The sequence below is a fragment of the Balaenoptera ricei genome, chromosome 7, assembly GCF_028023285.1.
Source record: "Balaenoptera ricei isolate mBalRic1 chromosome 7, mBalRic1.hap2, whole genome shotgun sequence".
Classification (NCBI taxonomy): Eukaryota; Metazoa; Chordata; class Mammalia; order Artiodactyla; family Balaenopteridae; genus Balaenoptera; species Balaenoptera ricei.
In genome coordinates this window covers 120,298,174-120,308,467 of record NC_082645.1, presented here as the reverse complement: position 1 = coordinate 120,308,467, position 10,294 = coordinate 120,298,174, and the positions used below count along the sequence as shown (strand labels likewise).

At 57.2% G+C, this 10,294-nt stretch overlaps 1 protein-coding gene across 6 annotated transcripts in view; it reads left to right on the top strand.

Annotated features, from left to right (window-relative positions):
* The first annotated feature begins 679 nt into the window (after nucleotides 1-679).
* The window catches only part of HDAC4 (histone deacetylase 4), a 291,082-nt gene continuing 281,467 nt past the window's right edge, over nucleotides 680-10,294 (top strand). For 3 of the 6 annotated variants that reach the window (XM_059929088.1, XM_059929092.1, XM_059929087.1), the window contains exon 1: nucleotides 1,332-1,427. The gene's annotated coding sequence lies outside the window, so the exon portion shown is untranslated. Of the gene's footprint in view, nucleotides 758-1,131; nucleotides 1,150-1,331; nucleotides 1,428-10,294 lie in introns of those variants that run through there. The other 3 variants (XM_059929089.1, XM_059929090.1, XM_059929091.1) reach the window with 3 other exon arrangements.

The following is a 10,294-nucleotide window of genomic DNA, read 5'->3' as shown; positions in this document are numbered from 1 at the left end:
AGGCTGGAAGGCTGCGTCACACCCCCTTGGAAAAGGAATTGCCAGGGGGGTGGTCACCGGAGACCCCACCACGCCCTCCGGGGGGACGGCCCAACAGGTCTCCGAGGGGCATGGCGAGGGGCCACACGGTCACTTAGCACAGCACCCTTCAAATGCTGAGCACTGGGGGTGAACGGGCCGGCCGGGAGCCCCGCGCGGCGTGGACGCGGCTGGGACCACCTTGGGGGCCGACGTTCACCACCGCCCCGGGCCGTGGAACTCGGACTCGGACTCGCGCCCACAGCGCGTTCGCGCAGACCGGGCCCTCCCGCTGGCGCAGGCGCGCTGCGCCCGCCCCACGCCCGCCGGGAAGGCCAAGCGGCCCGGCCCCCCATCCCAAAGGCCGCGTTCCCGCCGCGGGGCAGGGCGGAGCCCGCCGCGCCTGCGCACTCGCCCTTCGCACCGCCCCTGCGTCTCCGGGAGCAGGCAGCACCACGTGACCACTGCCAGTACCCAAGATGGAGGCCGCGGCCGGGCCCGACCGGCTCCCCGCCTCAGCCCGCGCCCCGGCCTGGGCCAAGCAGGCGCGCAGGCACGCAGCCCTGACCAATGGGCCGGCGTGGGGCAGCTCTCTGGGGGCTGCGAGTAGGGCTCGCCAGGGCCCGGGTTTACAGTCACCACCCGACCAGGCTCCCTGCACTTTCTCAACCGCCAAGCACCCAGCGGCTGGCGCCTGGCGCGTCCTCTGATAGCCCCGCCCCAGGGACTGGCAGCTCCGGTAGCCAATGGGGATCGGGACGGGGGCGGGAAGGCGGGCGGGGGTGGAGCATCCCTGCCTTTCGTAGGGCGTCTGGCCTGGCGGTTGGCTGCCGCGGGCCGAGGGGCGGGCGCAAGCGGGGCTGTACCCGCGGCCCCAGCGGGCCAATGGAAGGGCGGCCGGGCGCCCGGGGAGGGCGGGCGGAGGGCGGGGCCGAGCCGTAATTGACGAGCTCTTCATTAGAAACCGGGCGGGGGGGAGGGGCCCGCGAGGGGAGGTGATGCAAGGCAGCCGCGGCCAATGGCTGCAGGGCCGCCGGCGGGGAGGAGGGGCCGGGGCGGCTGACGGGCGTCGGGGTTGGCCTATCAGCGCTCGGCTCGGTGCTGGCGGGGGGAGCAGCATCATGGTTCAACGTGGGTCAATTTTTTGTGAATGAGGAGGGGAGGTTGTGGGGCCGCCGCCGCGGAGCACCGTCCCCGCCGCCGCCTCGCCCGAGCCCGCGCGCCCGCCCGCCCGCCCGCGCCGCCGCCTCAGCCGCCTGGGCCCGGCGCGCCGCGGCCGCGTCCCCGCTGTCGCCGCCGCCCGAGCGCCCGCCCGCCGCCCGCGGTGGTGGTGGCGGCGCAGGCTGAGGAGATGCGGCTCGGAGCGTCCGCGCTGGGCTAGAGCGCCCGCCGCCGCCGCCGCCGCCGCGGTAAGCGCTGCCCCGGCCCGGCCCGCGGGCCATTGTCCGCCCCCCGCCCGCCCGCAGGCCGCCCGCCGGCCTCCACGCCCCCGCCGCCCGGCCCGGCAGGTGGACGCCGGGGTCCGCCCGGCCGGCCCGGTCCGGCCCGTGCGCCCAGGCCGCGCGTGGCGCCGGCCCGCGGGTGTCCGGAGCTGAGCCGGAGCCCGTCCCGGACCTTCCCCTGCAGCCCCGGCCGGCGAGGGCCGCCGCGGGGCGGGGGCAGGACGGCCGACGGGCCCTGGGCGCCCGCACCGGTCCAGGCCGAGCCCTCGGCAGGTGGGCCGGGGGCTCCCGAGCCCGGGAGGGCGCCGTTTATGTAACTTTGTCGAGGCTGTGAGTTTGCAGAAAAACGTCCCTCCCGGGGCTGGCGGGCGGGGTGCGCCGTCGCCTGGTGTGTGCCCCGGACCGGAACGGCAGGGGTGAGGGTGTCCACGACCCGAGTGGGTGCCCGCAGGCTTCCCACAGGCCGAGCTGCGGCCCCGTCCTGCCCAGATGACGGGAGCCGCGTTTCCCGGCATTGCAAGCACACACCATGGAATTAGAAGGAAATTATCTCGTATTTACATTTAGCGTTGAATTATTTGACACTGTTATAGCAGGAGATCGTGCGTATCAGTTGGAAAGGCCGGGGGTGGAACCCAGTGTACTCATTTAATGCACATCAAAAATTTGTAATAACTTGCAGCAGCTGATATGAATGTTTCCTTTATTGCATATTGTAAATTGACCTGCTGTGACACAATTTTCAAATAAAGTGTTGCATAAATTAAACTCAAGTTATTTTAAAACTAATGACTTTCTTAACTAAATCCTAATTGCATTACTGTAGAGACCTACCTAATTGCTTGCAGCAGCTCTGCCTGCCCTCGGTGAGGGAGGAAAGGGCCTGTGTAGTTACTTTGCTTCCCTTCTTTTCTCTACTCAGGCTTTTCTGTTTATTCGCACAAACCACCTAGGCACAGGAGGTCTGGGAGTAAACATGTAAACAGCCCTCGCCCAGCGCCAGCCCAGCAAGACTGGGGGGATACTGGTGGGTTTGCACCTTGGCCTGGTTTCACTTTTTCTTTTGTAATATGATGGTGGTTGCTTGGAGTTTGAGTTGCTTCTGATAATTTTGTGCTTTGGATGGGGCCAGGAAAGGTGGTGGTGGTGATTGGGCGGGCGGGGTGGGGAGTGAGGGAGAGGGATTGAATTAACAAAACTCAGCTGCTTGTACACAAATATACACTACAGCAATTACAAAGCAACAAAAGTTATTGCAGAATTTTGCAGTAACTATGGCAACACAATTACTCTATTATAATTGGAAATGCAAAATGCCACCCTCTTAGAAGTTTCATCAGAATGGAGTTTTGGATATCAAAAATATGTGAGATTTCATTTTTTTTTTTTCCAGGTAGCTCCTGAGAATTCTAAAATCTGTGTTCAATTATCTATTTTTAAGACCCATCAAGCTTTCCCAGATATTCTACTCCCTTGGATCTGTGGCATCTTTCCCCAGAACTCACATTTGTGTGGGAGGGAAGTATTTTCCTGCCTTAAAAACACACACCCTGACACATTGTTAGACTTCTGTAGCTTTCTGTGTTCTGGGCTTTTATTTTAAAGATCACATACCTTCCTAAAGAGAGCAGTAATCAATTAGAAAAGAAGGATTTGTGCGGCAGGCAGATGTAACACTGCCCTCTTTAGGGTTAGTTCTTTCTCCTTCGAGGGGAGCTGGCAGCAAGAGTGCCCCTGGGAGAGCCCTGGGCTGGGGGTGTGTGTGGGGGTGGATGACTGTGGTCTGCATGGAGGCCTGCGAGGCCTAGGGACCAAGGACAGATGTGGCCTAAGTAGCCCTGAGCCAAGAGAGAATGTTCTGTGGTCAGCAGCTTCACAGCCATGCAAAATAAAAATCTCTCAATGCCATGTTCTCAGAGGCCTTGGGGCCTGTTGCTGGAGCCAGATGGACAAAACAACATGGCACCCAGGCCATGTGCCACCTGAGCGCAGATCTTGACTCAGTGGTCAGAAACCTGCTTTCTAAGGATGCCCCTCTTGATGTTTCCCAGGAGGACTCCAGTTCTGGAACTTTCCACACATTGTGGGGTTGCTGCAGTTGAATTTCGTTATAACTCTTTCCTTTTAACTACTGCATATTTATGTCCAGTAATCGACTTCCATTTTCCAGCTGCATTGTGAGGTTTCAATGCAGCATGAATAGCTTTGAATTCTCATCCTTTGATGTTGGGGGTGGCACCCGAGGAAAGGCGACTTTCTGCCGTCTTAATTGCCAGAGCAGAAGAAACATTTCATCACTCCTGGAGAATTCGTCCGTACCGTTCTCTATTGAAAACGCCGGGCTTTCATCACTCGGAAGCTGCCGTGAGAAATAGATTGGTACCTGATGGAGGGAGGGAGCGAGGGAGATGCAGAGGACGGGAGACAACTGCCACTGGGGGTCGCGGGGCGATGGGCTGTGGCCGGGCTTTGGGTCCCTGGACCAGAATCACTGCCTGTGCAGCGGGGGGTCTACGCCGGCCCAGCCTCTGTGGATGCCCCCTCACTCCGCGGCCTGAGAAGCTGAGCCTGAGCCCCCGCTGTTCTAGGCAGGGGGTGAGTTCCTGCCCTGGTGGTTGCAGCCCCCGCTGGTCCTGGGGTGGGGGCCAGGGAGCCAGTCTGGAGGGGGCTTGGTTTCAGTCTCAAGACTGTCAGTCAGCGTGTGCTCTGGTGTGCAGTGGCCTCAGGGCTTTTGGCCTTGACTTAGAGGAAGGCACAGCATCTCTGGTTCAAGTCAGATGAGGGGCCCTGTGTCAGAAGTGACGCTGCGTCTTCACACACCTTAGCAGCGTGTGTTCACGCAACGTTTCTTTTGGGAGAAGCATCGCCTATCTGGGATCAGCGAGTTCTGTTCGTAAGGTCGTTTTCTCTGCTTGGGCTTGTGTGAGCGAGGAGGCGGGGGCGGGTGGACCTGTTTAGGCAGCGGGTGGCCCCTCTGCTGCCTCTTCTGACTGACGTGCCTTCTCCTCACTTCCCGGGAGGAAGCGCCAGGGCCCGACACAGGTTGCCTCCACAGCGACCCTCCACATCACCGTGGGGACAGATCAGCTTCTGTAGCAGCAGATGTGGAAACCAGACTCGTTTTCCTCTTTCCTGGTGAGGAGATCATGATATTCATACAGTTGACCCTTGAACAACATGGGCTTGAACTGTGCAGGTCCACTTATCTGTGCACTTTTTTCAGTTCGTACTGTAGTACTGTACAATCTGTGGTTGATTGAATCTGGGACGTGGAACTGTGGATACGGAGGGCTGACTGATAACTCAGGTTTTCTACTGTGTGGGGGGTCGGCGCCCCTTACCCCCAGGCTGTTCAAGGGTCAACTGTAAATGTAACATAGACCAGTAGCTACTGTTTAATGAGCACATACTTGGGGCTACAAGCTGTCATAAGTACTTGCCCCATTTCTCTCTCTCCACAGCCTCAGGAGGGGGCTGCTACCACACCCATCTTGCACAGGAGGAACCTGAGACAGATGTTAAAATGCAGCATCTGGTACCCCTTGCTGTGTTTAGTCCCAAATGTTGATTCTCTCTCTTCTGTGCCTCCGCTTCCGGGCCCCTGACGGTCTTGAAGTTGAAGTTCAGCATTGCCCATCGAGGTGTTTGGGAGAGTGTAGCCTCTTTGAGAAGAGGACAGTTTGGAATAACTTTTAGGTTTAGTGTTGCATTGGGTGGTGTCGGAGCTGACATAGGTGATTCTGGGTTTCAGTAGGGTCTGGGAAATAATCCTGGCTTTCTCATGCTGTCCTCTGTGCTGTGTGTGGCCTTGTAGAACTGGAAAGGATCTGAACAATCCTGTCGGCCGGGGTTGGCTGTGCCCCATGCTTGGATCTTCTCCTAAGGCTTCATGGGGGCAGGTGAGGGTAGTGGAGGGCACCTGGTACCCCATGTCCACTTCAGCCAGAGTAGGCTGGCCTTCACTCTTGTCTGTAGGATTATCTTGGAAGAAAGTTTCAGAAACTTGGAAAAATCACTGACTTAATCCATTCTCCTTTAACACCAAGCCAGAAACTTTAAAGAAAATATCGACAGATTTAACAGTATAAGAATTAAAGAAAATTCTCTATGTCAAAAGACTTCATAAGTGAAGTTAAGTGACAGTGAGAGAAAAAAATCTACAACGTATTATGCCTATATACACTCAATAGTCAATATGTAAAGAGCTTTTGCAAACCAATAAGAAAAGGATGAGCATCCCTCTTGCATGATGAGCAAAGCACATAAATCTGCAAATCCCAGTGGCTAATAATAAAAAAGACTTAGCTTTACTAATAAAGAGATTTAGCTGAAAGATTTTTTTATGCCCACCATATTAGCATAGGCTAAGTTTGATGGCGCCTGTTGGTGGTGATAATAATAATTCTTAACCTACATGGGTTTTGTAAAATTTAAATACGTTAATACACGGAAAGTGCTTAGAATAGGGCCTGTCACACAGTAAGCACAATATAAGTTTTGGCTATTATTAATTATTTAGTTACTCTCCAGAAAAGTTTTATGTGTCAAATTTTTAAATGGTCATTCCTTTTGTTCCAGCAATTCTACTTATTGGAATTTATTTTTAGGAAGGGGTGTGATAAGCACATGGATATCCAGATACGTACAGGATGTTATTGCTACATTATTTATAAAGGTGATACTTATTAAATACATTGTGGTATTTTTATCCTGTGGAAATCTATGCACAGGCTGAAAGGTCAGCAGAAGTGTGCAGTGTGTTAAGTGAAAAAAGCAGGTCCAGAACAGAACCCACCCCTTCTGTTTTTTAAGAACTTGGGTCTCTAAAGTGATAACAGTGGCCTTCTGGGGTGTCAGGAAAACGGGATGTGAGTGACTTTCATTGCCTTTTTATACATGTTGGTATTGTATAAATTTTTCTGTAAGCCTGTGTGACTTTTTAATAGTAATACTTTTTTTAAAAAGGCTGAAATTTCATGGGGGGAAAATACTCTTCAACCCCAGTATTTATAAAGGAGGAAAACCAAGTCCTTGGTAAGTTGATATATATGCTTAACATTGGAAGAATTTAGGGGATTTGTTTCTCTGACTCTGGTAAGCTCTCCAAGGCAGTGCTGGCCTCCTGGGTCTGGGCGGGCTCTGGCCCAGGTTGTGCTGCCGATGGCACCTAAGTGGTCTTGACCAAGGCAGAGCCGTACCTGTCATTACCATGCTCAAAACCCTGTCATATCTTAGGATCCTGGAAGGCCTGCCTCGTCTGATAGCACCTGTCCTGCTCACTGAACTTCAGCCCCTACCTGCTTCGCTTCCTGGCTCTCTGTAAGCCCCCTTTGGCCCCAGGGCCTTTGCACACACTGTTTCCAATTCTTGGAACTTCCTCTCTTCATCTCTGTCTTCTCTGATGCCTCAATCCAAGCTCAGCCTTTGGTCCCCTGTTAAACATGGCCTCACATCCTTTTTACTCCTTCCCAACAGGATCTGCTTGTGTAATTTCAGTAGCTCATTGCGACATTAGTGGTTTAATGTCCCCTCTCTTACCAGCAGGGGGGCTCCACGGGGTGGAGGGGCCGCGAGGGCCTCCTGCCTGCTTTGTGCCCAGTGCCTGGCAGTGCCTGAATGAATGAATGGATGTGTGGCCGGATGCGCGGCACAGCGAAGGCCTTGGGAGGAGGGCCTGGATGTGGGCGGGTCCTCTGGCCTCAGAGCACCTTCTGGGTATCTGCCTGTGCTCTGGCATTGCCTGCTTCCTTTCTGCCTCAGTCTGGGAACATCTTGGTTCTGATTTTGGAGATTATGTGCTTTTAAGTAGCTGCAATGATTACAACTAAAGTGGGTTTTGTGATGCAGAGAGGAACGAGAGGAAGAAGGGCCTTAAACGCCCAGCCGTCAAGTGGCAAATGGGGCCATTGTGCGTGTGGCCCAGCCAGCGCGCAGGGCCCGGCCCTTGGCCGGACCGCCCAGGGTGCCAGTGTTCCAGGTGGCCAGCCGCTGCTTGTGTTAAAGGCGCTCTCCCCTGCTTGTTTCAAATTGGAATTAATGACGTTATTTAATCATTTCTTATTTAACCTCATGGTTTTAACATGATACCTTCCTATGGTCGCGTCTGTAAACATTTTGGAGTCCGCTCTGTTTAAAAATGCGCATGTCAGGCTGTGTTAGTTTACTGTTGTTTATGAGGTATTCTGTCTGCATGGGTCAAGCGCTTTTGCTGGGTCGATGTTTGAGCTTGCGATGGCTGGGCAGCTCTTAGGGCCTGGAAGCCTTGAGCTGGCCTCCCCGGTGGGAGTGCCGTCCTGCCCGTGGTTGGCGGAGCTGTGTGATCTCGCGGGAGCGACCATCAGCTGGTTCGCGTGGCGCTGTTGGCTGCGGCGGCTCTTTCGCAAACTTGGGAAGAGAAATTTAGGTGCCCCCCCCCCCCCACAACCCCCGCCGCTCCCACCGGCCTGTCTTTGGTGGCGGAGCCGTGGCGGCGGCGGTGGAAGGGAGCCTGTCTCTTAAACGTTTCTGATTGGTCGGTTATAATTTTGCAAATACCAAGCCCGCACCTCACGCACGTAGGAAGTCTTCCGTGAGAGCGGAGGAGTTGCACAGATGCTCACGTGTTGGGGCGGGCAGAGGCGGGCCCTGTGGCCCGGTCTCTGGCAGGAAGCCCTGAGCCACAAGGAGCTTAGACGTCGGGGGTGGGGTGGGGGGACGGGGTAGGCGTGGTATGGATAACCACACACAGGTGCACCAGGCCGTGGGAGGCTGGGGGGCAGGGGGCCTGCGGCGGGCAGCAGGGGCGGAGGAGCCAGGCTCAGATGAGGGAAGACAGGAGGGCTGGGAGTGGAGCGTGGTCCTCTTCAGCCGGAGCAGCGGGGCTGCCACAGGGTGGAAAGGCCGTCAGGCCGGATGGTGGCCCGGCCCTGAGGGCTCCAGGGCCGCAGCGCGGGAGGAGGGATGAGCCGGACCGACAGACAGGCTGGCTGCCTTGCCGCTTTACGTGTGTGCAGGCTGCTTATGTGCGATCGAGGCTTCTGACCCTCTGTGCTCGCTCTTTCCCGTGAGGTGCCACGTGCCTGGCCTCTGCTGGTCTAACCTGGTGGAGGCCCCTGCGCCCTGTGGCCCAGCCGGCCCCTCTCTGGAGCGTGTGCTTGCAGCGTGGCGCTGTCCCCCAGGCTCTGGCAAGAAGCTAGGGCTGCCCACAGCAACGGGGGGCTGGAGGTCCCGGTTCCACACCCTCAAGTGAGGTGGCCCTTCCTTCCTTCCTTCCTTCCTTCCTTCCTCCCTCCCTCCCTCCCTCCCTCTCTCCCTCCCTCCCTTCCTTCCGCCAGTGTGACTGAGAGCCCCCTTCTAGGTCTGGGACTCCTTAGAGTAGCTGTCAGGACTCGGACCCCGGGGGTCAGTGTTGGGAACATTCTGGAAGGGGCTTGAGCCAGCTTCTCCTCCATTAGGAGTGAAAACCTGCTTCTGAGCCCCCCGCAGGGGCTTTCCTGGCACACACCCTGTCGTCGGGTGCCTTGGCTGAAGCGGGACCCCAGCAGGCCGGCAGAACACGGTGAAGGGCGATGAGCAAGTTGGCGGGCGTAGGTCTTCCGAGGTGCTGCTCAGGGCTCCCCGCAGAGCTGGCATTCCAGCCCCACGAGGGCTGCGGGGTCAGAGGGGCCCGCTGAGCCCGCCCGCACCCCACCTCTGGGGCCGTGGACACTGGGGGTGGCAGTGGAGTTGTCCCCCGGGGCCTGCGACCCTCCAGGGCAGGGGCCTGTGGTTGACGAGGGAAAATTAAGAGTATAACCACCCCCCGGGGGTGCGGCGCTCGGCCATCGGGGACCTTTACAAAGAGTCGTAAAGAAGCGGTCGGGAAGCGCCACAGTGGATCAAGACCCTCACGGCTGTAAAATTCACAGAGGATTTTGCACTGAAAAGGCCACAAGAGGAGGTTTCAGTCCCATTCTTTGGAAGCACCTTCCTTTGCCAGCGTAGGGGTTGTGGTGTAATTCCTTCCCGGCCCTCTGGGTTGGAGGGACCCATTGAAGGACACGTCACGGGGGCACTTAAGTGCCTAATTCTGTTTCCTCGCGAGCGCCTTGTTTTCCTTTCACTTTTATGGTCCAGGTCTGGCCAGTTTTGCAGCAGCCTGAGCGCATCCCCTGCCGCTTCCCGCCCCCCGCCCGCCGCCGTCAGCCTGGGCGGCAGTCGACCTGCGACATCCTCAATGTCGTTTCTGCTGAGAGCCCCCAAGGAGCACGGGCTGGGCCGGGCAGCTGCAGGCGGCCTCCTCTGCCCCCGCGGCCGAGCCTCGGGTGGGGTCGGCCCCACTGGGGGGCATCCGTCTCACCTCCCGGGGCCTTTGGGATTTGGAGTTAACAAACAGTAGCGTTAAAACGCATCCCCTAAATCCTTCCCCGAATGAGAATGTCTTCCTGTGTCGGAGGGGATTGTGTTCATCCAAATGCGGGTTGCATTTTGGAGGAGCTATGATTTTCAGAATTCCTCGAAGTAAGGCGGGGACAGAGCTGAAAGAGAAGGAGGCATGAGGTGGGCCTCTGCTCTCGTTTCAGGGCCTTCCTCTCCTGTGGCTCCTCGGGTTGCCTTACGTGTGTGGGGCTAAGGGTCTAGCTCGGGGACGTGTTAATTCTGTTTATCGTGGCGCTGATTGGCCTGCGGTGCACGAGCGGGTTTCCGCAGACATAGGTGCTTTGCTTTCCGAGGCTCGGGGGTGCCGAGGGCAGAGCGTGGGTGTTGAGGCAGGCCGGGCTTGAGAGCTCCGCTTCACCGTGACCTCACCCGGCTGGTGTTGCCTGTCTCTTCAGGAGGATGGGAGGAGGGCTCCCCCCTGGAGGCCGACATGGGGT